This window comes from Pipistrellus hanaki, assembly GCF_964339955.1.
Source record: "Pipistrellus hanaki genome assembly, chromosome: 6".
NCBI lineage: Eukaryota > Metazoa > Chordata > Mammalia > Chiroptera > Vespertilionidae > Pipistrellus > Pipistrellus hanaki.
In genome coordinates this window covers 42011799-42036559 of record NC_140508.1, presented here as the reverse complement: position 1 = coordinate 42036559, position 24761 = coordinate 42011799, and the positions used below count along the sequence as shown (strand labels likewise).

At 39.9% G+C, this 24761-nt stretch overlaps 1 protein-coding gene across 15 annotated transcripts in view; it reads right to left on the bottom strand.

Annotated features, from left to right (window-relative positions):
* NEDD4L (NEDD4 like E3 ubiquitin protein ligase) overlaps positions 1-24761 on the bottom strand; it is a 285795-nt gene that overhangs the window by 93237 nt on the left and 167797 nt on the right. The window lies entirely within an intron of this gene.

The following is a 24761-nucleotide window of genomic DNA, read 5'->3' as shown; positions in this document are numbered from 1 at the left end:
TCTGTTCATGTCCTCTTTCCTAGCTTCTGGGGGTCTGCTGGCCATCTTTGGAGTTCCTAGGCTTCTGCTGCATCCCCCCTGACCTCTGCCTTCATCTTTACACAGCATTCTTCGTGTGTGTGTGTGTGTGTGTGTGTGTGTTCAAATTTCCTTTTTTAAATAAAGACACCAGGCATACTGACTTAGGGACCATCTGATCAAATGACCTGATCATACACCAACTATGTCTGCAAAGACCCTATGTCCAAATATAGTAACATTTTTATGTTCTGGAGGTTAGGACTTCAACATATCTTTTTGAGGGACACAACTCAATCCGTAACAGTTAATAATAACAAAGCGGCCAGTGAGCTACCTCTCAAAAGAGATTTCTTCAGAGTAAGGTGTACGATGTACTACTGGCTGCCATCAGGCTGCCAGGACCTTTGTAAGAGGAAGAATTGTTCATTGTCCCAAAGCCTCATGACCATTAAGGTAGGTAAACGTCAAAAAGGCTGTTCTCAAATATTCCATTTCTCCTTCTGGGCAACAGTAGTCATGCACTCCTCCCATCCAAAGTTAGGCATGGGCACAGGGTTTGTTTTGGCCAATGAAGTGCGCACAGCAGGGTTCCTAGGGGGAAGCCTTCAAGAGCAATATGCCATTGCCATGCTCCTTTCCCTAAGGCAGTGATGGCGGAAGTGATGGTAGAGGTGATGGGATTAGCTGTCATCAGCCTGGGGACTCTCAGTCACCACACAGAGCACAGCTTCCCTGCTACCAAAGCAGAACACATCATGAGTAGAAAAATAAATCTCTGTGGTGTGATCCAATGACACCACCACTTAGCCTGATACCGAAAGGAATTCCCTACTTTGAATTCACCTCTCTGTAGCCCCTTGGGCTTCTCTTTTGTATACTAGTAGGTACCCAGAAACAAGGGAGGTCTATTTCATGAGCTCACATAAAGCAATAGGCTGAACCATAGAATGTTCTACCTGCCCATTGAGAGCAAACTCAACTTGAGGCATCAATGCCTGTCAGGGAGCACAACAGATAAGCCCCGTCAGGTCTGCCCAGTGAGGTAAGCCCCAAAGCATAGGTCATTTGCTCATTCACTCAGTGGGTATAAATAAATAAAAATTTTATTAAATCAACTGGACTGATCTAGAATGTACTGACTTATCTTTTATTTCATTTCAGTCCTTGCAAATAATGTTTTGCAAACCCTTTTTTTGTAATTAATTACTACATTCATTTAAATTTCTTGGGAGTATAAATTTCAATGGCATTTAAAAATCAGATAGACGAGTAAAGTGGGGGACATAAGATCATGAGGAGTAGTTCAATCTTTCTTTTTAGAAAAAGTTCCTTTCCCTCCTTCGAGGTGGCAGAACTGGATTTACCAGTTAAGGACTGGCATTTTCACCAGATTAGAAAACATTCCTTGTTATCAGAAATGCAATGAACAGATGAAAAAATAAGCAAGCAGAAACTATGCACTGTTCACTGCATATTTTGCTAGACTTGTAAAATAGAGACTTCCACCAACTTTACCTTTTGATTAAACATGTTTCTTTGTTAAAAAAAAAAAAAAATTTTTTTTTTTTACTGAATTGGGGTGACACTCGTTGCTAAAATTATAAAGGTTTCAGATATACAGTTTTATAAGACATCATTCATATACTGTATTACGTGTTCACCACCAAAGCTCAAGGTTCCTTCTGTCACCATTTATCCCTCCCTTACCATCACGTACATCGCCTCCCCCTCTCTCTCTTTCCTTCGAGTAATCACCGTGCTGTTCTGTCAGTGTCTATGAGTTATTTAGTAAAGCTGGTTTTTTGTTGTTGTTTTTTTTTTTACTTAATCTCTTCACCCAGTTCCTAAATCCCTCTCCTAAATGCTATGTGTTTTCTGTATCTATTGAGTCTGTTTTATTTTGTTCCTTATGTCCCACACATAAGTGAAATCGCATGGTATCTGTCTTTCTCTGACATATTTCACTAAGCATAATACTCTCAGGTCCATCCATGCTGTTGAAAATGGTAAGATTTCCTTATTTTTTTATGGCTGAGTAGTCATCCATTGTGTAAATGTACCACACACAGGGTTTTTTTTTTTTTTTTTTTTTTTATCCATTCATTTATTGATGGGCACTTGGGCTGCTACCAAATCTTGGCTGTTGTAAATAATGCTGCAATGAACAGTTATTTTGATTTCTTTTCTATTAATAAATTCCTAGAAGTGAAATTGCTGGGTCATAAGTCAGGGTATTTCTTAAACTTATTAATTTTAAAACTGCTTGAATAGGTAGTTTATAGTATAATAAGGGGGGAAAAGACCTCCTCCCAAACACACACACACATACACACACACACACACACTCACACACACACACACACACACACACTCACACCACACACACACACACACACACACACTCACATTTCCAAGGGTTAGGGGACGTTTTTATTGGTTTGTTTATGAGACATTGCCTATTTGAACACTGTTTGCAGCCATGGAGAGCTAGGAGGAGGAACAATTACCTAATGATTGAAAGAGATCTTATAAAGGAAGGGAACCATGTGGCAGAAGTTGAGAGGAAAACAAGGTGAAAAGTATGCCACTGAGTGGGTAGAGTCTTAGAACATGAAGCAAAAGACACTGCGAAAGCTCTCACATCCTGTGCCTCACAGCAGTGCTATCTCTATTTAAGGCCTTCCCTGGAAGTCTCACCGTTTCCATAGGCTACTCCTTCCAGATTAGAGAGAGAGAGAGAGAGGGAGAGAATTGAAATAATAACAGAGTTTGGGAAGTGTCACATAAGTAAAAAGAGTAGTTAGTTACAAAATGCCTTTTACCAGATTCCTCTGTTCTCTTTTAAGGGCCTCTCAAGTAGGGAGCAGGAAAGGAACAGCAATTATTTCTGGATGATGAGACTGCATGATTGTTTTCTCACTTTTGAACTTTTCTAAAATGAATGTATACCAATTGTGGTTGAATACAGAAAAAGAATGTACTAAAATAATGTAAAAGGACGATTTCTCAGACTTAGCCCTATTTTCCAGTTCCCTCTGCTCCCTCTGCCTCCACCCCGTGCTGTACTGTTGCTGTACACCCGCAGCTTTCTGGGGGCCTCCCATGACTCAGCCTGCCCAAATGATAAGTCCACACACTACCAATCCCCAGACCTCTGCTTATTTATGCCTCCTACATCCTGTTCTCTCTGGTCCCCTCATCTGTCCTGCCCATGCAATGCCCACCAGCTTTTCTTCGTTTATTAAAATCAAAGGACTATCCCTGCAGACCCTCTTCTGTTCTCTCAAAGGTACCCTCTTTCCCACAACCCTGCCAAGAGAGCTTTCCTGGCCGGGCAGCCCCACTGGTCCTCTCTTCACCACACATGAGAACAGGCGAACACTACATGTAAACACAGAGGCACACTGCCTTACAAAACGCCCACGGCCCCTCCCAGCACACTGCGGATTCTAAATTGGAGCAGAGTCCTGCTCACAGAGCACACGCGGGGGTGGAGGGGGCGGAATGCTGCCAAGAACACTTAGCTTGGCTGAGAGCAGAGACCAAGCAATGCAGAGGCTTTCCCTCCACTCAGAATCAGTGTATTTCGCAACTAACAGTGCATCACGCAGCCTGTTCTAAACAGATTCTAGAGACCTAACATATTTACACTCTAGAAGCCTAACACATTTACTATCTTGTCCTTCATAGGAAAGGCCTGCTAACTCCTAGTTTTAGAGCATAAAACAAATTCTTGTCCGATCAAGCAGAGGCAGCAATGCAAAACCCCAGCCCTCACATGGCACAGATGTTACCCCAGCCCTTGCCCCAACCAAAACATCCTACTGACATCCTAGGGCATAGCCACCTGCACACCTGCTTCAACCTCCTTTTCCAATCATATGTCCTCTCTCTATGCAACATCACTTAATTTCAACCTGGGCCTATTCGCCTGGTGTTGGATATCCTCCCATCTGCACGTTGAAATCCCCATTTGCACCTCCTTCCTTTTAGCCTTCCAGTTTCCTCAGTGGTGAGAATCCACAGCTTTCATTTGTCTTCTTCTTGGTGGACAATTCTCCACCAAGATCAGTACACACTGTCTGGCAGTATCTTTTCTGTACCCGCTTCTCCCTAGACTGTGAGCTTTCTGAGGGCAGGGTCCTGTCCCCTTGGACTCCCTTCATCTTAACGAATAAAAACTTTTCAAGTGCCGAAACTGGTTTGGCTCAGTGGATAGAGCGTCGGCCTGTGGACTGAAAGGTCCCGGCGTTCGACTCCCGTCAAGGGCATATACCTTGGTTGCAGGCACATCCCCAGTAGGGGGTGTGCAGGAGGCAGCTGATCGATGATTCTTTCTCATCGATGTTTCTAACTCTCTATTCCTCTCTCTTCCTCTCTGTAAAAAATCAATAATATATATACTTTTCAAGTAAGAGAAGTCAAATATAGAATCAGTGTGTGAACAGTTTTTCCCGCTGATATGTCTTCAAACTTAAAATGTTCAACCTAATTTTCTAGCGACAGACCTACAAACATACATAGGTAGAGGTAGAAGTAGAGGTAGTGAGGACTAAGCAGAGACCTTAGTAAGGAGCTGACAGAAAAGGGGGTGGGGCAGAGACACCTAAACAGAGGGGCCATGGGCAATAAAGGTGAGGAGAAGTACACTGTATCTGGGGATGTTTGTGGGGTGGATCCCACAGCCATATCAGGCCAAATGTGCAGTGGTAAGAGACAAGTATGGTGGAGTTTTGGCAGAATAGGAATTGGTCAGCTAGATCACACTTTTGTGCTTCAGTGTGCAGGACAGACAAGAGGAGTCAGTCTGGAGGTGGTTAGGAGTCTTACCAGTTAGGACACTACTTTCCTGGAAAAGGGTTGGCCACAGCAGTGGTGCGGGGACAAAAGGGGAGGGGCCTCTGAGAGAGGCAGAATGGGCAGGGCTTGGCCACTGGAAGGGCGTGGCAAAAGTGTAAGGTGCCTCCAAAGTAGATCTTCAAATGGCTTTGGCCATAGTGAGAGGTCAGGCCCTGAACTCTAGAACAAACTGCATTAGACACCGCTAGTTATGAAATATTCAGGTTCCCAACGGAGAGAGAGCCACTCTGAATTTCATAGGCCCATCTGATAATCAATGCTATTAAAGATCTGGATGAGTAATGAATACACTTCAACATTCTTTTTGTCATTAAAAAAGAAGGCATCTTTGATATTTCTCAAACAGTGACATTGCAGCTGAGAATAACTATGCTAGGGAGAAAGTATTTCTAGGGCTGTCAGTTTTTATGAGGCATCGTCCAACATCTCTTAGGTTACAGTTTCTCAAAGTAGACTATGGACTACCTGCACTGGGATCACATGAGGTGTTTATAGAAACTGAAGGTTTTGACCATAAACTAGTCAAACTAGTTAAGAGCAGTTAAAGATAAGCTATAGTGTATTTCAAACACTATATATAGAATCTCAAAATGTAAAATATATTCACTCATATGTTATCATTATACATTTTATGTTTAAATTTATGATACCTATCTTCATGGCTGTTAACGTTTAAAAATAAACACAGAATTCAGGTGAATGTTTGCAGAGCCTCAGAAACAGCCTTGGGAACAAAATGTGAAAACCACAGGTTTTAATTACCCCATTTATACCCACTGAGAACCCAAAACTGCAAATGCAACCAGGGACCAGCCAGCAATTAATGTCCAGCAACCTAATGGGGAGGGACTGCCACATAACAGGTCAACATCTACCGCATTAGGAGATGCCTGGACGCCAGTCTTTCTTTTCACTGTTAGCCGGCTCCCCCTAATAAATCTGACAAGCCTGCCACTTCCTGGAATGTACACCCAACATCCTCCTCTACCCGGAGCAACTGAGCTCCTGCCGTTCACGCTGCAGCTTGCCTTTCTCTGCTGCCTCGGGGATGGCTCTGGAATTAATATCCTGTTTTACTTGTTGCTTATATCTTCACCAAAACATTCTTTTTCTTTCCTGTTCTGAATGCTTCTCTTCCCCATCCCATCCCAGGAGGGACCCCTGTGATAACAGTGACCTGCCATAAATATCCCTCCAACCTGGCTGCACGTCTGCAAGGGAAAGCCCAGGCGGCACAGCCAGCCTGGAGCCTGGCACTGAGAAACAAATACTCTCCAGGGAAAAAACAGTCTCTGTACAAAATGTTTGAGCAGTGGCAGCACTCAGTGTACTTGACCGACACCTTAGCACCATCGTATTAAAGTTCATAACCATGGACACCAACACATTCCAACAATGATATGCCCAGGGCCCAGCCATACCTACAGTTCAACTCAGAGACTCTGCTCATTATACCATGTGGCTTCCTTAATGCTTAAGCCTAAAATCCTTCTTAAGTCATCTCAGGAGGGAAAGTAAGGATCTGCTTAACTTTTTCTGGTAAGCATTTCATTAATAATAACGTAATCAACTATATTTGTGAAGCACATTAGCATTCATATAACTCTTGCGGTTATTTCACCTATTCATTATAGAAACACTAACACAAATGCTATCATTTACAAATAAGGAAATGAATCAAAAAAGTTAAATGGCCAAGGGTCACAGAACCTGTTGGTGGCAGAAAAAGGACCTTAAATCAAGCATTTTGTTTAATACACTCCAGCAGGCTATTCTTAAAACTATAAACAAAACCTAAACACAAAGCTGGTATTACTTTTCTCTTGCTATTGACTAAAAATCTTGAGCAAAACATATTAAAAAGTGTCAACAGAGGCCAAAGATTTCAACCGACCAGTTGTTCCTGCTGGCGCACAGCCACACTACACCAAAGATGACAGACAAGAGGAGGGTCTGTCCCTGCTGACATCAGCTGCCCATAGGGCATTCCGTGTGCAGCCAGGGTGGTGATCCCTGCTTTTAAACTTTTCCTGCCCTCATCCCTTCCAACTTTCTCCTAGGGCATTGTTTGGCAAACTGCAGCTCGTGAGCCACGATTTGCCGTTCTGTTGACTAATGAGTTTGCCGACCACTGTTAGGGAAAAACACTTAAAAAAATCCCACACATTTTAATAATGTACTAATGTCTTTAACCTGAAGTCAAAACTTCTGGGTAAGGGTAATGCCTTACCCAGTGGTCAGCAAACTCATTAGTCAACAGAGCCGCAGTTTGCCGACCACTGTCCTGGGGTCAGGTAAGCGGTGAGGATGTGGCCCCAAGGGTGTGGAAGATGCAATAGCACATAAAGGCTGGTAACAGCAGCAGCCCTTGAAACGTGGAGGTAGGTGAGACCACGGCAAGGAGAGGGACCATCACAGCAATCAGACTGGGATTCCCTCCGAATGAACACAGGGCACTGAACCGCCAAGGACTTCACACTCCGTCGTGCTTAGGACGTTATCACTTGAGCTGTGTATCTCTGGAAATTACTTAAGAAATAGTAAGTTCTTTGCTGTTGAACAAAATTGTTTTTGGTCTGAGCTTTGTGCATGTGTGAGCACGTTTGTGCGTGCGTGCACATGTGTGTATTTAAGTTAATCACAGGGAAGTATGTAGATATGATTTGTGACTGATGCTGATTCATATGTAACATGAATCAAATTACTATGCAAACTAAACATGGTCCCACTTATTGAGCACCTATTATGTAAAAAGCACTTTACCAATGCTATGGCTTTAAAGGCCTGCAGGCTGCAGGCAATGACATTTTCATGGACACTGAAACTCACTAGCACTAGGAGAGAAGAAAACAAAGGCTGTCATCTGTATTAAAGCATTTCTTCATTATTTGGGAGAAGTCTTTCATGACCCTCCTATTAAAACAGGCTTTAACAAAGACTTGGATCTCAGTCCAGGCCTCACCTAAAAATGCTTCTTTTTGCAACTTCTAAGAATATGGTAACTTTCCTTGAAAGGCCTGTCTTTTTCCTTAAAGTTGAATAATCCATGCCTGATAGCAAAACACCCACCGTTTCTACTCCTTTGGGCCACTGCAGTTGTTTCTCAGCTGTCTAAGCCAAGTGTCTCCTTGAACGATTATTTTGTCTGCCCATCCTGTGTGCAGCTACCCTCCTCCAGCTTCCGGGAAAACAGCTGTCCACGCACTCACTCCCCCATCCCACACTCTGCCGCCAGGCTTACCTACAGGAGGCAGCTCGGGACAACCAGCAAAGTTTAAATTCCCCAGGACTGAATATAAAGAACGTGGTCTCTTAGGGGCTTAAAACTGTAACAGCCGTGTACTGCCTCTCAGGAGACTGTACATTGACTGGGCAGCCTGTGGTCTTAGTGCTGTGGTCAGATGGTGTCAGGCTGAAATGTCCAAGGCTTCATTTGCCTGTCTGGCACTTTGGAGGGGGTGGCTAGAAAGCTGGATCTGCTCTCTATGAGGCTAACTTGGAATTCTTTACACGGCAGGTGGATCCTAAAAGCACACGCTCCGAAAGGCAGAAAGCGGAAGCTGGAATCCTTAAAGGCTAAATATAGAACTAGCCCAACATCAGTGCTGAGGCATTCGCAGGCCAGCCCAGACTCAAGGGGAATGAAAATACAATCTCCCTCTTGATGGGGAGGGAGAGAAAACTCTGCCACCTTCACTCAGCCATAGTCTTCCCACTTTTACTCTAAGAAGGATATGCCAGCCTGAACGCTATGGTGTTAGGGCCAGACCTGAAAGCTGCAGCCTACACTATGGACTAAAGTGAAGCACCTTGCAAGTTAGAGCACCCTGAAGAGATAAGGCTTTGTCCAACTTGGTATGCGGTCACAAAGCCTTTTCTACAACACCCAGATGTCAAAAACCACTCAGTATGTGCATCCTGGATACAATTAGTCGTGCCCAGAAAATGAACAAGAACTCAACGAAAACAGCTAAACTTCTCTGCCAAATGTTTTGAAAGTAAAGACGAATTCTAAAGACATGTTTAGAGACCTCTGTGCCTCGCTCACGTTCCTGCCTGAGCTGTCTTTATGATATCTAGTGGAGGCAAAATACAAGGACAAGATTACAAAATACAAGAATTTTGAGACGAAAACAAAAAGTGGCTTCCAATAATTTTTGAGAGGAAGGTGCCCTTTTGAAATCTTAAAGGTGATATTAGATACTAATTTTTTCCCCCTAGAAATTGAGATGATTTATACTTTTTAAGATAACTACTTTGTTTTCCCAGGTTCCAAAGACAATGAGTTAATTCACGTTGTTTACCCTCCACATCAGTTACAATTAGACATGGGGACATACTCTTTCATGTGAATGATCTAGGAGAGCCTGCACATTTTTCAGACATCATGGACACTAACCCCTTCACTCTCTATGCTCTAGCCCCATGGTTTTAGTTCCTCCAATATATCCAACCCTCTTATTGACAATGCAGACCTCTGTGCATGCAGTTCCTTCTGCCTAAACCGCTCTTCCACCCTCACTGCTCCCACTGTTTCCTCTCATGCTTTAGGCCTCCACTGACAGCTCTTAAGAGGGGCTCGTCCTGATCATGCTTCTTCAAGCAGTCCTCTCTATTACTTTCTGTGTCTCAGCTTCCTGTTTACTTCCTTTGACATACTTATGAGAATATGTATGCATTAGGATCTTAAATATTAACTTTTTACCTATTCACAATAAATACAAAAGCTGGAATACTGCCTTTTAAGAGCAGTAATATGTATATGTTTATGTTAGTATCTTAAAATATTATCTTTTTTACTATTCATAATAATTGCAAAGCTGGAACAAAAGCCTCCTAAAAGCAATGACCATGTCTCTCTTATTTAATACTTGCAATCTCGAGAACAGAACCTGGAATGTAAAAGGAATCAGAAGGTTCACTTGTCCTTTACTGACTTCATGTTTATAAAGGTGGCAACAACATAACCTCTCTGGATTTAATTTATTCTTTTTCATTAAATGGGCGGAGGCTGTATTAAATGATGTTAATTTCCAGCCAGTTTTACCACTGAACTGAAGTTTATTTCACAGCTCTTACTTACTAACTGGGGCTTAGGAATAAATATTTCTTCCTATCTACTAAATAATCAGTAAAAAATTTTTTTCTCATCTCTAATCACTAATGAATTTATTGTTGTAAGATCATCATGCAAATAAAACTAAGTCTGGAAAGAAAAACTGTCTATGATTCTATATAATACAAGCCTAATATGTTAAGTATCGGTTGTCCATTCAACCAATCAAAGTGTAATATGCTAATGGATGTGAAGGCCGCTCAACTGCTTGCTATAATGTGTACTGACCACCAGGGGGCGGACAGTTGACTGGCTGACCAATCGCTATGATGTGCACTGACCACCAGGCAGCAGACTCTCTGACCAGTAGGTTAGCTTGCTGCTCGAGTCCGATGGATTGGGACTGAGTGAGATGGGCTGGACATGCCCTGGATCCCTACTGTGGTCCCTCCCTGGCTGGCCAACCTCCTGTGTCCCTCCCTGGTCCAATCATGCCCCGATGGGGTCCCTCGGCCTGACCTGCACCCTCTTACAATTCGGGACCCCTTGGGGATGTTGGAGAGCCAGTTTCGGCCTGATCCCCCAGGGCAAGCCGAGGGACCCCACTGGTGCATGAATCGGTGCACCAGGCCTCTAGTCTTATATAATGTTTTAAGTATCTTAAAAGTGTATATGAAAAGTCCAATATGTGAAAAATATTGGAAGTAATATTTTCATATTTTCACAAGTTTGGAATCTATTTGCTACAACAAAGGGTGATGTCCAATCCACAACAAACTGTAGTCTAGGTTTGAAGCTGTAATTTGCTGACAATCTCATTTCAAGCACATCTAAAATTAGCAACTAATTCTTTACACACACTTTATTAATAGACTCCTGAAATTCAGAGATTAGAGAGAAGTACATGCAGTGTGAAGTGGAGAAAATAAACAGAGAAAAACAGAGGCATAATTTCAATATAATTATCAAACAAACATGATAATCAATGAGGGAAACTACCCACTCAAGTCCTGAATTTTCATATCCACTTAATAAGCAAAATACATGATTTGTATGTGCAATCACATCACTGTTGATAAAAGGATTGACTTATACTCAACCATACATCTTGGTTTATAATTTGGTTTTCATAATTTACAGGGAAATAACAGGTAACTTTTAAATTATGAAATTCTGTTTGAGTTTAATGAAAATCAAAGAAATTCTTCAGAAATACTTTCAGGTAAAGAAAGAAAGATAATTCAAAAAGTCACCTTTATATGGCCTTTAATAAGGAGAACAAACCACCAAAGCCTATACAATCCTTTTAACTTAAAGCCCTAAAAATAGAAGTTGCTGACACCTGGGAGCCTAGTGAATCATAAAATCTTTTTTAAGAATACTTTTTATTGATTCACATCCTCCCACCCCATGGTTCTTCCATGCAGTACAGTAGAAAATTCATTAACCCTATAAGGATAAGGACAAAACCCAGAGAGCAATAAAGAATTAAGATGACCTGAAAATGTGTTTGCCGATATAAATTCAGCTGACAGGTTGGCTGCATATCCAACTCCTAAACATCTGTGAAGAATTTACATCTTCTTCTTCAGAGGGAACAATAATAAAAACAGCTAGTGTTTATTAAACACTAATGTGTGCCAGCAACTATGCTCAACAGCTGGCATATATTATCCCATTAATTCTTTAACTTAAACCTTATAATAATCTATCTGATTCCAGAGGACTAAGAAAGTATAAGAAACAAAGGGATATGTGGGAGAAAGACAAAAGACAGATCATAAGTACTTTATTCAAAAAGAGCCAAACCCTTACTCTCAGCCCATTTATCGTCACTTTATAAACAATCCTCACAAGTTTACCCAAACACCTTCTAAGTCCTTGTCAGATCAGAAGTAGCAGATTAGAAGCGGGTGGTGGCATACTATACTGAGAACCACAGTAGGTAGTCATTGATTAGAAAGAGAAGAGAGAAATCAAAAATAAGCAGTAAATGCCTCAAAGATCACAGGCGTCCTGAGAACTTTAATGATGAAGAAAAGTCTATTATATACCTTACTCTTCCATGACAGGTCATTAATAAGTACTTTCTTAGATAAAGAATGACTAGATTATACAACAACTCACGGCTATGAAGGTAACAGTCAGAAAATATTGTTGGGATATGCTTTTAGAAAGGCATGAAAGAGCCATAGAGGAGTGTGAACTACCCTTGGGCAGTTTGTTTGCAAGACTCTCAATGGCTATAATATGCAAACCACAGAGACAGGGCGGGTTTGGTTCCAGACCATCACAATAAATAGTTGTCTTGATTTTACTGGTGGAGGGTCTTGCCTTCCATTCATTAAAAACAAACAAAACCCCACAATATCTGTGAGGCATAAGCACAGTGAAGCACAACAAAAGAAGGGAGGCTTGTAGTTTACTTACTCCCCTGGGCTGGATTAGCAGAAACAGGGATTTGGGCATCAGACCACCTGATATCCAAGTTCTGTACCCATTCCTGTGTGCCCTTGAATAAGCCACGGTGCTTGTATCCAACTGGGGTCCAACCATTAAACCCTCATCTGTCTCCTGTTTCAAAAATGAGACACTGGTTCAGGGAACCTTTCCAGTCCTCTGCATTTTTAATATTTTGCTTTTAATACCCTAAGAAAGAAACCAACTATTACCAAGTCATGAAGATCTGACAACTTCGGAAACAATACTTTCAAGAAGCAGAGTTTTCAAAGTTACAAAAATACACCCAGTTAATATTTCCAGAAGGAAGATACTTTAGTTAGCTGAATAAAAATGGTATTTGCGCATAAGATATAATAGGATTGCTGGTCAAGAATTGGAATCCCACTTTCATGTACTACTTGCAGTAGGAAACCGAGAGAAAATTATTCCTTTCATTTCTAAGCTATTTTGGAGCTAAGCTTTTTTCCATACACACTGCAAATATTCAACTGGAACACTGTATTGCTCTTAATGCATAGGTATTGTGCAGACTCACTGACATAGCAATCTATTCTGTGGACTACTGAGCCTCAAAAGGAACCCCAACTTCAAGCAAAAATCATGGCATAAACAAACAAAATGTATATTTTTGGGTGATAAAGAAAGAACATGAAGAATAAGTACACTAAGTCAGTATTTATAGCAAGGTTTATTAACCAAATCAAGGTTTAAGTTGTCATTTGCATTAACTTCTTAAACTAGTTGTCAAGCAGAATCCCCTGGGTACCACCTGGGTACCATGTGCCCCTACCCCCACAATTAATACATGCATTCCTGGCCATGGGTTCCTTTACTGAGCTGGAAAATCAGAATCAGTGAAATTTTTTTTTATACAAGCTGTGTTATCCTTGGCAGATTCTATTCCATTAAAAGTTAACCTAGTAATAGGAAGAAATAGCAATAAATTAAAATAGAGTAAAGAAATCTGATGACCAGTGGCGTCCACTGGGCAAGAGGTTACTACTACTTAATTCTTTTTGCTGTACTGAGGCATTTAAAGCCCATTCTGAATGCAGGATGAAAAATAAAAAGAGGCATTCCATGGGCTTGGAAACACCTTCATGAGGCTGGGACGATTTTTTGCGAGTTGTAAAGCAATGACTTTTTAAACCTTAGACCTCCATTCTATAGATAATTATTGTTTAACCCCACCCAGACCTTCAACACAACCTACCCTCCTGGCTCCCTGCCCTCCTTTGCCTCTCCATCTCTTCCCCAACTTCAGCCAACTCTTCCTGCATCTGTTTTGCTTGGCCACACAACCCAGCATTCCAACAGATGCCACCTGGCCACTGAATGAAGATTGCAACATATTAGGCAAAAGAAGAAAGCTGCTCAAAAGGAAAAGGCATCTGCAGTGAGGTTCATTTGAGCGGTGATCACTAAGTCTGCAGGCCTGGACTCTCTGTAAGGGAGGTGGCTCTGAACCACTTTGTGCCATAACCTGCCAGTGACCCTTTCATGGTTGAGATTGAGAGAATGTTCCTAGGAGCGCTCCCTCGAATGGAAATTTCCACTCTTAAGGACTCCTTCGGCTCCTCAAAACCCAGACCCTCTGCTCAAGCCTTGGTTGGTCAGTTCAAAGAAATGAGGATGAACTGGCTGTGGCCATGTTACAATGCCTACAGGACTTCGGTGTAAAAGCAGGACTAGAATTTAACCCAACAATATAAGGGACATTTTCAGGAGCTGAGACAAAGGAGCACCTACTACCTTAGTAGAGACCTAAAAATTCTCTCACCATCTCAGGTCTTCTCCATGAACTGAGAATGCCCATCAAAGAAACATGAGGAAACGGGGGCGGAAAACATGGCCTCAGAAACTGGGAAAATCAGATGCTGAAACCCCTGCTCCTGATAACTCCTTTGAAGGGCCTACCTCTCTCTAGTGGTGAGGCCTGCAGGATAAATGAGCTATTTTAAAAGCTGTGTATCTGCTTTGTAGCCCACACTTTATTCATCAATGGACAATATGACCTATAATAAATGCAATCTGCAAATCAGAAGCAGACACCCCGGTGCAAAAACTGCAAAAATAAATCCACCCACGTGCTGGCATGACACAGGCAGCAGAAAGCATCCTGAAAGAACACTCACTTAAGAAGAAAAAAGCTTCTCATCTTCTAGGCACTATAATGTGAAAATAACAGTCTAAGCACCAAGGTTAGACTAACTCCTGAAAAAAGTGGATGATTGCCCCTCATAATATTTGGAAGAATAATTATGTGGAGGAGGACAGCAGCACAGATCCGAGTCCAGGCTCTGCCACCACTAAAAAGTAGTGCACTATTCCAATGGCCTCCCCTGCTGATAACCAATTCCAGCATGTAATAATTACAGGAGTTCCATCAAAAGGTTGATGGGACTTGGGCGGCTCAACAAGGGTGAGACACATATGTAGTTTACCTGTTGAAAACCTAAATGGCACTTCCTCCAAATCTGAATAGGATTGTCTGCTGCGAGACAGCTCAGGGCATTTTATTGCCTCCAGTTGGCCAAACACCTGAACAGCTGTAGGCTATTCCCCAATCTGACAATATCCTTTGATACCCTACCCTTTGAAGTGGTATCTCCACCTTGCCTTAGGACAAATTGTAATAGTAAAAGCAGGGTCCTGAGTGGAGGAAGGAGTATTTCAGCTCCTTCAACTGAAGATCCTGACCACCAATGCCTTTTCAAAATTATCTTTCGTCTCCAGAATATTTAATCATCTACCCATCAGCCCCTTTCTTCAGAATGCTGAACCCTTTGTAAGGCTGGGAAAAGAACCCCGGCACTCCCCACCCCTGCCTTGCAATTCCAGTACAGGAGCCAGGGTAGTCCATGAAGCTGCAAATGTAATCATATCACTCTTCTGCATAAACCCCTCATGTGGCCCTCCAAGATTTTCCCATCCTCACAACTTTCTATCTTCCAAATCTATGCATCTCATCCCTGGGCACCTATCTCAGTCATGTTCACCACCATGCTGTTCTTCCCATGCTCCAGGCACACTTGAACCTCAGGGCCTTTGCACTGGTTCTTCCTTCTATCTATAACAATCTGCTCCCAGCTGACTGCAAGGCATGGCTTGTTCATTATAACCATCTCAGGGAGACCTTTCCTGGCTTCTCTGTATACAGCCTCAACTGGCAACACTCCATACCCACCTTTCCTGCTATTCTCCATGGCTCTCACTATCATCTAACACTGCATTTTCACTTATTTATTTTGATCCTCTGTCTCCCCGCTACCAGAATGTACACTGCATAAGGACAGAGGTTTTTTTGTTTTTGCTCACTGCTATATTCCCAGAACTTAGAATGGTGTCTGGCAAGCAGTAAGTACTTAATGAATTTGCTAATAAATGTTTATCATCTCATCCACTAGCAACATCACAAATGATTTTAATCAGTCTCCAGGAAGCCCAACTGGGATTTCCACCCATTTGTTCCAGCAGCAAAAGAATTCCAGTTATGAAAACTAGGGAGGTTTTAGAAAAGTATAAATAAATTATGAGTCAGAGACACATAACTATCTCCTTCATTCCATTAACAGTTTGCTACAAAATACCCCAAAGGGCCTGGAATGGAGGTCACCCACACCTGGGCACCTCAGCATTCTTGGGTTAGATCAGAAGCTGCTGAGAGCAGTAAACCATTAAACCCTCATCTGACATCAATACCTGCTTTCATCTGTATGTGATGCCCCTTTTCTCAATAAAAAGGATCAGCTCCTTGGGAATAGATAGTTCCTATATCCCCCAAACTCCAGGCATCCATCACAAGTTCAACATCTGGGTGTAAAGTAAAATATCTCTTCCAAGAAATAGTATACCACTTGTTCATGGCACCCTCTTGCCCCAAGTCTCAATTCCTTGGAAACTGTCTCAGTTCTATTTTAACTCTTAAGGTACCTCTTAAAGTCATAATACCTATTTTCTTAAGATAACAAGTCTTTATTTAAAGTGCAATAAGATTTTAGGCTACTTGATTTTAAGAAATAAGGATAATTACCTATAAATTACAAATGAAGTTCCAAGTCAAGTGGAAATCTAAACTCATGGGATTAACACCTAACATTAGAATAAAAACATTTTAAAATGCTTAATTATGTGAACTTCTGGAAGCATATTTTGTGAGGCTAGAATTTCCATTAGCAAGAAATAACGATATGCAAAACTCCATCTATGTATTGGCTGAAAAGAAAATGTTAAGTTCTCAATTCTGGGTGACAAATATTGAAGGAAAGATTAAGGGAGCATTTCTTATCCAAAAGATCTAACGGCTTACATGTGGATATAACTACACATTTCCAAATTATTTTAACAGTAGCCCTTTGTAAGGCTGGGAAAAGAACTTCTTTCCATCTACCTGCTCTTCATAATGGTATGAAGAGTAAATCTACCTGAAAAGCAGAAAACAAAAACCTATTTTTTTAAAAAGATTCTGCTTAGATGCGTAACTTCTTTTGGGTTAACTCTAATATTTCAGAATTTTAGTACCTATAATTTACTTTATTGTTTTTAAAGCCTTAAATGGATGAAAATCATTCTAAAGTCATACCTATGGATACTACCACCATCAATTGGAATATACTATTTTCAACCACAACTTCTCCCAACTTTATGCATGTATAGTTCTAAACCATTTTCATAATATAAAAGGTACAAAGTGGTTCAACTTGTTTTTATTGTTAATCCCTTTTTGTGATTCACCTCCGTAAGTCTTTTTTCCATCGCAGAGGTCAAAGAATCAGGAGATTGGGGAACCTCAGCATTTTCTTGTGCTTATGCAAATTTTGTAACATAGGTAAGAATCTCTTAAATATGTGAATAGACTCAAAGACACTGAAAAGATATACTGATGAGAAAATCATATTAATCACTGAGGAAAAGTATCTGTTGTTTCCTTGAGTTATTTTTCTCATGGTTCATAAATTTACTATGTTTACATGGCTGAATCTGTCCATCTTTTTTTGTTTTTCTTTTTCTCATTCCAGGGTCAGGAATGAATCATCCTTCACAGATCTGATACTAATTTTTGTTGTTGTTGTTTTTACTGCTTCATTTACCTAAACATTTTCTATGAAACTATTTAAATACTCTATATTTAGATAGATTTAGACAAATCTTGAACTTATTTTAATGCTTGGTTTAGATTTTAGATCCAACCAATATTATGAATTTTATTTAAATACTGCATCCACATAAACGGTGACTATGCTTAATTTGAATTGTTGGAATGTGTGTTACTTTCCTTGTTTGATTTGTTGTTAAATGCAAAAGTGTATGTAAGTATATATGACTAACATTTCCCATATCAGAATGCAGAGTAAGGATTTTCTGATGTAATGCCATTTCAAATAGAAAGACATGCAAAGAAATGCTTAGCTATTTATTTCTTTAGCTCTTGTTCAGGATAAAGCCTCCACTGCATATATAAATAGTTAACAGAGCCAACCCCTGTAAAGCAAGCTTACTCGTCTGTGCTTGAGTTATGGCCTTTCAGAATGATATTACAATGAAGGTGACAGGCATCTGTTTAATTCCCGCCACCACCACTCAATGGCAGGAATTTTCCTGGTAACTCTTTGTCCTTGTTGTTCACAGGAAGGCATGTAAGGAAGAAATTCATTCAACTCCCCATGTGATGGAAAGAGAAAAATTATTCATGCCAATAACCACATCCCAAAACGCTTCAACAACATTTCACATAAAGAACAACAACAATTTGTTGAAACTTGCTAATCATGATCAAGGAAATTCCTGGACAAATATAGAAACGACATCACTGGCAGTCACTACTCCCTTCAGTCTTCCAAACAAGGCCCCTCCCACTGACCCACTGAGACAAAGCCTGACCATCTTTCCAGATGCGGTTCCAATCTTCCCCTCCATGACATCACTCCTGTCCACCATGACCCACAGTGCCCCATCCCATGTGTAAGCAATCTGTCACCCGCTGCCTGGGTTGGGTATCAGCACTTTCATAATGCCTGCTATCATGAGTTAATGCTTCCACTGGGCGTGCCTCATCTCAGCTGTCCTGTCTGCTGAACTAGAAGTTCTCCAGACAAGAATTCCCAATCATTGGTGTTTCCAACATCAAGAAGTATAGTGCTTTACAGGCAGTATTATTCAAAAATCATTATTTCACACGTGTGAGAGAAAACAAATATTCTCTGTAATTGCAAAAACAGTGCTCTCAATTTCCTCACCTTTAAACGGAAAGGCCTATATTAATGCAACTGAAACTCAAAACTCTACACATTTATAAGTATAAAATTTAAACATGACTCCTGCACACATTAGTTGGAGAAGAAGACCAGCCTGCAGAAGGGGCATCTCTTGCTAATGCAATTTCAGCCAAGGGTGCAGGCGGGCCCGTGGGCACACTATGCTTTGTCATTTGCCATTCCATCTGGCCACCCTAATGATTCATGCTAATGAGTACAATATAGCAACAGGATTTTAAATAAGCATGGTTTCTCTTACAATACTCTTAAATCAACTTAAATATTAAAACTACACTAAGATGTTTAAATTCTATTACAACTTAGTATCTCTTTTTTTTACTCAAGTGGAAAAGCACGATCAGTAAGTACATATGGGACAGATACTGAGCTGAAGGCAACAATAACACAAAAGCACCCCAGAGTCATGTTAGCATGCATGTTCAACTCAGGCTAACTTCTTCAGAAAATTACCAAGATGATTAGCTCTGAACTCCTGCCCCGAAACACTCCCTGATTTAAAAAGGTACTAGGTGTTTTTGTTGGGACTTAATCACACATTTCAATACTGCTCCAGCTCACCTTTTCTTGTTCAACTCAATTTTTAATATCTAGACCAAAGCAGTTTTTTCCCTCTCCTTTGAGAGTTAAGTATCTAGTCATGTATTTTTAAAATAATGTAAAAAAAAAAGTATGGTTTATTATTAAGCTATAAAAAATCTCTCAAGAAAATTAAGAGATATGACATATGTAGTCACAGGAAGAGAAACTGTAAATCTATTCAACTATTTGTATCATCAAATACTTAATATGGCAAGTAAAGTCACATTTCAGTCCCCCACTGCCAAAAGAGGTAAACAGCATAATAAGAGATTATAAGTTGAATGTTATTATATGGGGGAGCTAAAATATAAAACTAAGTCACAAAGGAAGGCTGTGTGAATTCCGAGGACACGTGAGAGGCCAATTTCCTAGGAGTTAACTCTAATCTCTCCGTCCCTGGAGGAACTTCCTCACTTTCTACTTACTCAGTAGTATATGGCACAACATTTAATATACACAGGATGGTTTCAAAGAATAGGTAGTCAAGGAAGGCACTTAAAGGAACTGACAAAATATTTGAACACTCAGTGTAGCAGCAACAGTCAAACTAGAGAAAAGAGGGCCCTTTCCAACTGAATTTATGATCATTTCATCTCATAACCTTTCCCTTCAGATGAAGCCCTTTATTCAAAAGTGTAAAAATGATCCATGGTTCTAAAATGACCAGGGTTTAATAAGCAGGCTTCTTGGAATTGAATCTACGCCATCCTCCATCCTGAAAGTTCAGCTTCCTGTGAAAACATGGTGATGCCTAGAGACCACCACCGTGTCTCTTCAGTACAGCATCAATCAGGAGTGTCATCAAAGATTTGCTGAGGCCCACTCATGTCAGAACAACAGTCTCACTTATTATTTATTTATTTATTTATTTATTTACTTACTTACTTACTTATTTTATATTCCTTTGTATCCTGGATCACCCAAGTAAGCCACAGTGGAATGATAAGCAAGAGATTTAAAGAGGAAACTCCACTGAGGTCATTATACATCCTGATGCTTACTGAGTCAGGATTATTTCTAAAACTCTTTTGGCCATCTCCATCTGCCCAGGAAATATAATCACAGACCTCTTACAATACAAAATATCTTAGCAAATATTTTCAACACTCTATCCCTTTAGGCCTTTTAAATCTTTAAACTAGAGTACAAACTGCAGATGGATTGTCTAGTCAGTCTCTCTAATGCAGGACATGGAATATTACGATGACTGATATGAATGAAGGGGCCTGAATGATCGCAGTCAGGATACTAAACCTCTGAAGAATCACTAGCCAATTCTGGATTGGGTTTACAAATTTCTTCTGGCATTTACAATGGAAACTTGAATTTTGTATTTGTGCGTTAGGATCCACAGTTTCAATACCATCCATGAATTTCCTGATTTTCCCCATTATTGCAAATGTCTTGAAAGTATCATTAAGAGTTTTAAAAAGGTCAATGTATTTAGGACCATAATCTATCTCAGCAGTATCAATATACAGTTAATTATTTTTAGTTTAAAAACATGCTTGGTTATTTCAAGTTATACAAATAGATTATCACTAAGATTAGCTTCAATTAGCTTTAAATCATGAACCCTACAAAGAAACCCAACATTTATTAAATTCTGACATGGACTAAACTTTTCTCATATTGTGAACTTTCATGTACAGATAACAATTGTTGTATTAACACGTATTACAAAATTTTAGATTTATTTCAATGCTTAGGAACTCTGCCTCTGGACTTAGTCAAGTGAAGCGGCTGCGGCATTTATGAAAATCCTGTAAAAGGCAGTATCTAATAAGGCCTCTTCCCAAATTCTGCCCTCATTTGTAAATTACACGGGAGGAAATTTTATACAGGTAACATTAGATTGATGAAACCTCAGCCTATAAGAAGTAAAAGTAAACTTAATCACTGGAACCATTACAGCAAATTGCATGGTAAAATTATAGCATGTCAGAAATGCCACCCGAAGTAAATGTTTCAGTTTCAAAACTCAATACAGCAAACAGAAGTGAAGATCCTTTTCTACAATGCATAGCTCATGAATAAATTCGAGTTTTTTGGGTGGGCTGTGTCATCACAGGCAATGTTAGGGCTCTGTGGTGCTGATTATCCAACAGACAAATACTCAGTACCAATGCGACGACACTGCACATCACGGCTAGTTATTAAAGTTCCAGATAGGCCTCAAATTCATGTTCCCTGTGTCTAATGCCATGCTGATCAAAAATTGGTTGTTCACAGTTAACCCCATTATCTTCCTCGGAAAAAGATTTTTATATTATAGATATTTGGTTAAGAAGGAAAAAAACCAATATGAACACCAATCAGGTACGTCCACATTTAACTCTCACTGTAAACCTGTGAGATGGACATTTCTATGCTCATTTTTCAATTATGAGGCCTTGTACTCAGGACAGGGCAGTCAACTGCCAAACCCGGCTCTGTGGGCCTCCAAAGATCCTTCTCTCCATTAGGCTGCGAGGCTCCAGGTGGAGTTACCACGTCCAAAATTTTCAACAAAAATGTCCCATCACAAGAAGCATTACACTGCTTTTTTGGAGGGGTAGGAGGGATTACGTGGGCTTTTTAATTGTGCAAAGATATACATAGTGTTAAAATTCCCATTATACATAGAGTGATACGACAGTATATAAGTTATAACTAATGACAATATCACATTCCTTCTCCTGAAACAGGAGAGAAGCTATTTCACAAGGTTGTTGGGAAGGCTGAGTGAGAGGATGTTTTTGCAATATATAATTATATACTAGTAGACTGATGAAGTAAATGAAGCACTTTTCAAATGCTGACTGCTACTTGTAGCTCTCACTACAAGTCCTGTCTCTGGGTATGCAAACACACATCAGTGCACTGCCTACGTGTTTCAGTACATCCCTGAAAATAGTTAAAATTTTGTTACATACATTGGGGCATTCTCATATATGACCACAGCAAGAGAAAGTACTACTATATGGAAGGGGGAAAAAACTTTACAGAATCCAATCAGAAATTGACTCAGTAAAAGGAGTATTAGCTTTTTTCTTATCTATTATAATGTTGTGTTTTTCAGTAAAAGATGATTTTGATATCTAGTCATAGAATATTTTTTTAGGGTAAAAGAGAGATAACAATACTGTCAAAATTCTTCTGTATAGTCAAATCAGCCTTTTCTAAGAGAGTCAAACTAAAATTCCTCCTAAGTAAACAGTTTGGCATATTCCTTGTGCTCAGTTAAATGAATTTTTAATCACAAAAGATTCTACACTATTTCTATGAAGTGTATGTCCATTGAGGAGGTGCAGGGAAAAGCGAGGAGGAAGTAAAGAAGGAACACTCCCTTCCCTTATTAATATACTATTATGTGGTGGATGTTAGACTGTGTCTTTGCCTTCCATGGGCTCTCCTCTTTCTGTTAACATTACCAACTTTGTGTCAGCAAGAAACTGAGACAGTCGTGAAACTTTCCAAGTACCTAGTGTAAAGTATGTACACAGTGCGCCTTAAACATTTAATCACAAGAATGAGACTTATATACTGGCTCCCAAAGCTCGTAAAATGCAGAGCTTCACAAGTTATTACGCAAGAAACTGTGTTGAGGGGGGCATAAATGCTGGTAAACAGTGAATCAACTTCCTTGGAATAACTCTAATGTAGTAAAGAAGCTCAAAACAAGACCAAATAACTCAAAAACCCCTTTAAGAAAATAACCGATTATTAATAATGCCACAAACTGAACGAAAGTTTGCAGGCTTCTTCAATACTGTAACTGGTGACTGTAAGAACCAATTCTATTTTCTGGGAGTGTCGGACTGAGTGGAAAATCTGTCGCCAACAGTGGTTTGTTCCCATGTATTTTTTTTTTTTTTTCTAGGAATCTAGCTGGTTAACATTTTTTGGAGTCACGTTGCACTTTAGATTTTTTCATGACAGAATGTTTGGGAGGCACAAACTCAGAAAAGCACTCAAAAAGTTAACCTTGGAAAAAGGTCTAAGGCATAGATTATGAATACGAGTACTTTCGTCAAAGAAGTCCTGAGTGGTTTTCCCAAACAAGATTTCTGACATCATTCAAAAACCAGACTGCAATAGACTTTAGTTAATTTTTCATGTAAACTAATCATGGAATGCCCTTCTGGCCAAAGCAGCAGATATTTGAAACATCAAAAAAGCTTGCTGGCAGCCAGACCGTAGACGCCCCAGTGAATGTTTTCCCTCAAGATAAATAAGGCCGTGGCAGCTGCTGCCTCCACTTCACACCCCTGCCCGTATGAAACACGCACAAAGTGTTGAATGGAGCGGGCAGCTTCATAACGGGGGGAGGTTTGTTTTTGCTTCTTCTTAAAAGGAAAAAGTTTTGGCTTAAAAGAAAACCAGCTTTGCAGCAACCATTTACAAAGGTATGTATGTGTAAAAAAAAATACACCTTGAAAATGAAACCTACAGTGTGCTGGGCAGAATGTATTCTCCAAAGAGAGCTCTTGATTCTCGAACTTAAATTTCCAAATGCGAAGAAATTCGTTTTCCACTATAATAGTCCTCGCAAGCAAGTTGTGACAACCTTTATATGTAAGGTCTATATATTTTTTACCATATTCTATTTATGTTGTAATTACATTAGAAATGTCAAGGCAAATGAGACTTTAATTATACAAATCCATTTCTCCTTGATATCTAACTGCAAAAAGAATTTTAACACTTGTGTCATATAATTGAACAATAATCGAAACTTTAGAAAATGCATTTTGCTTGTCAATTTTCCTGTGTTTGGAACTGTGCTGCCCAACAAAGCCTCCCCCTGCCATGATGGATGAAGGTTAAAGGCTATTCTAATATCGAAATTCTATTGACACCTGAACCACTGAATAAAAACAGCATTGGTCCAGACCAAGAAAAAGCACTTTAACATTTCCTAATAAAGGGGTTAGAGATAATAAAAGGGCTATATGGGAGAGATAAAAAGAAACAGTTACATAAAACCAAGAAAAATATAGTAGTTGTATTTAGCATTTGAAAACCTTTTCAAAGTGGTGAATATCTATGATAGTGCAGTGATAGAGTTCACTTGAATGGCCAAAAACATTTCTCAACATAAAACAATAAAAGATGATTCTATTCTAGAGTAATACTCAGCCATCCACTTTGAAAAGTCACAATTCACAGTGGAAACTCACACAGAAAGTCCTCCAGATATTTCATAATCATATCTTCAAACCAGTAATCACATGAAATTCACGGGGAAAATTCCAATTCAAAATATAAGGAATTTGTTCTCTTAAAAAACAACAACATGTAATAGCTAAACTAATGATTACTAGTAAAAGAAAGCTCACCGATGAAACTTTTCATCCTATTATAAACTATGAAAGCTGCAGAGTCATCATTTGCCTAGTGGGGTTAGCAGCTGTTTTTCTGTACTCCATTTACTGAAAAGGAGCAAGCAAGGATATAGGAGCAATAAAGGCCAAAATCTGTTGATTTTGAGCATCTGTTTCCACAGCTGGAGACAGACCACTTAC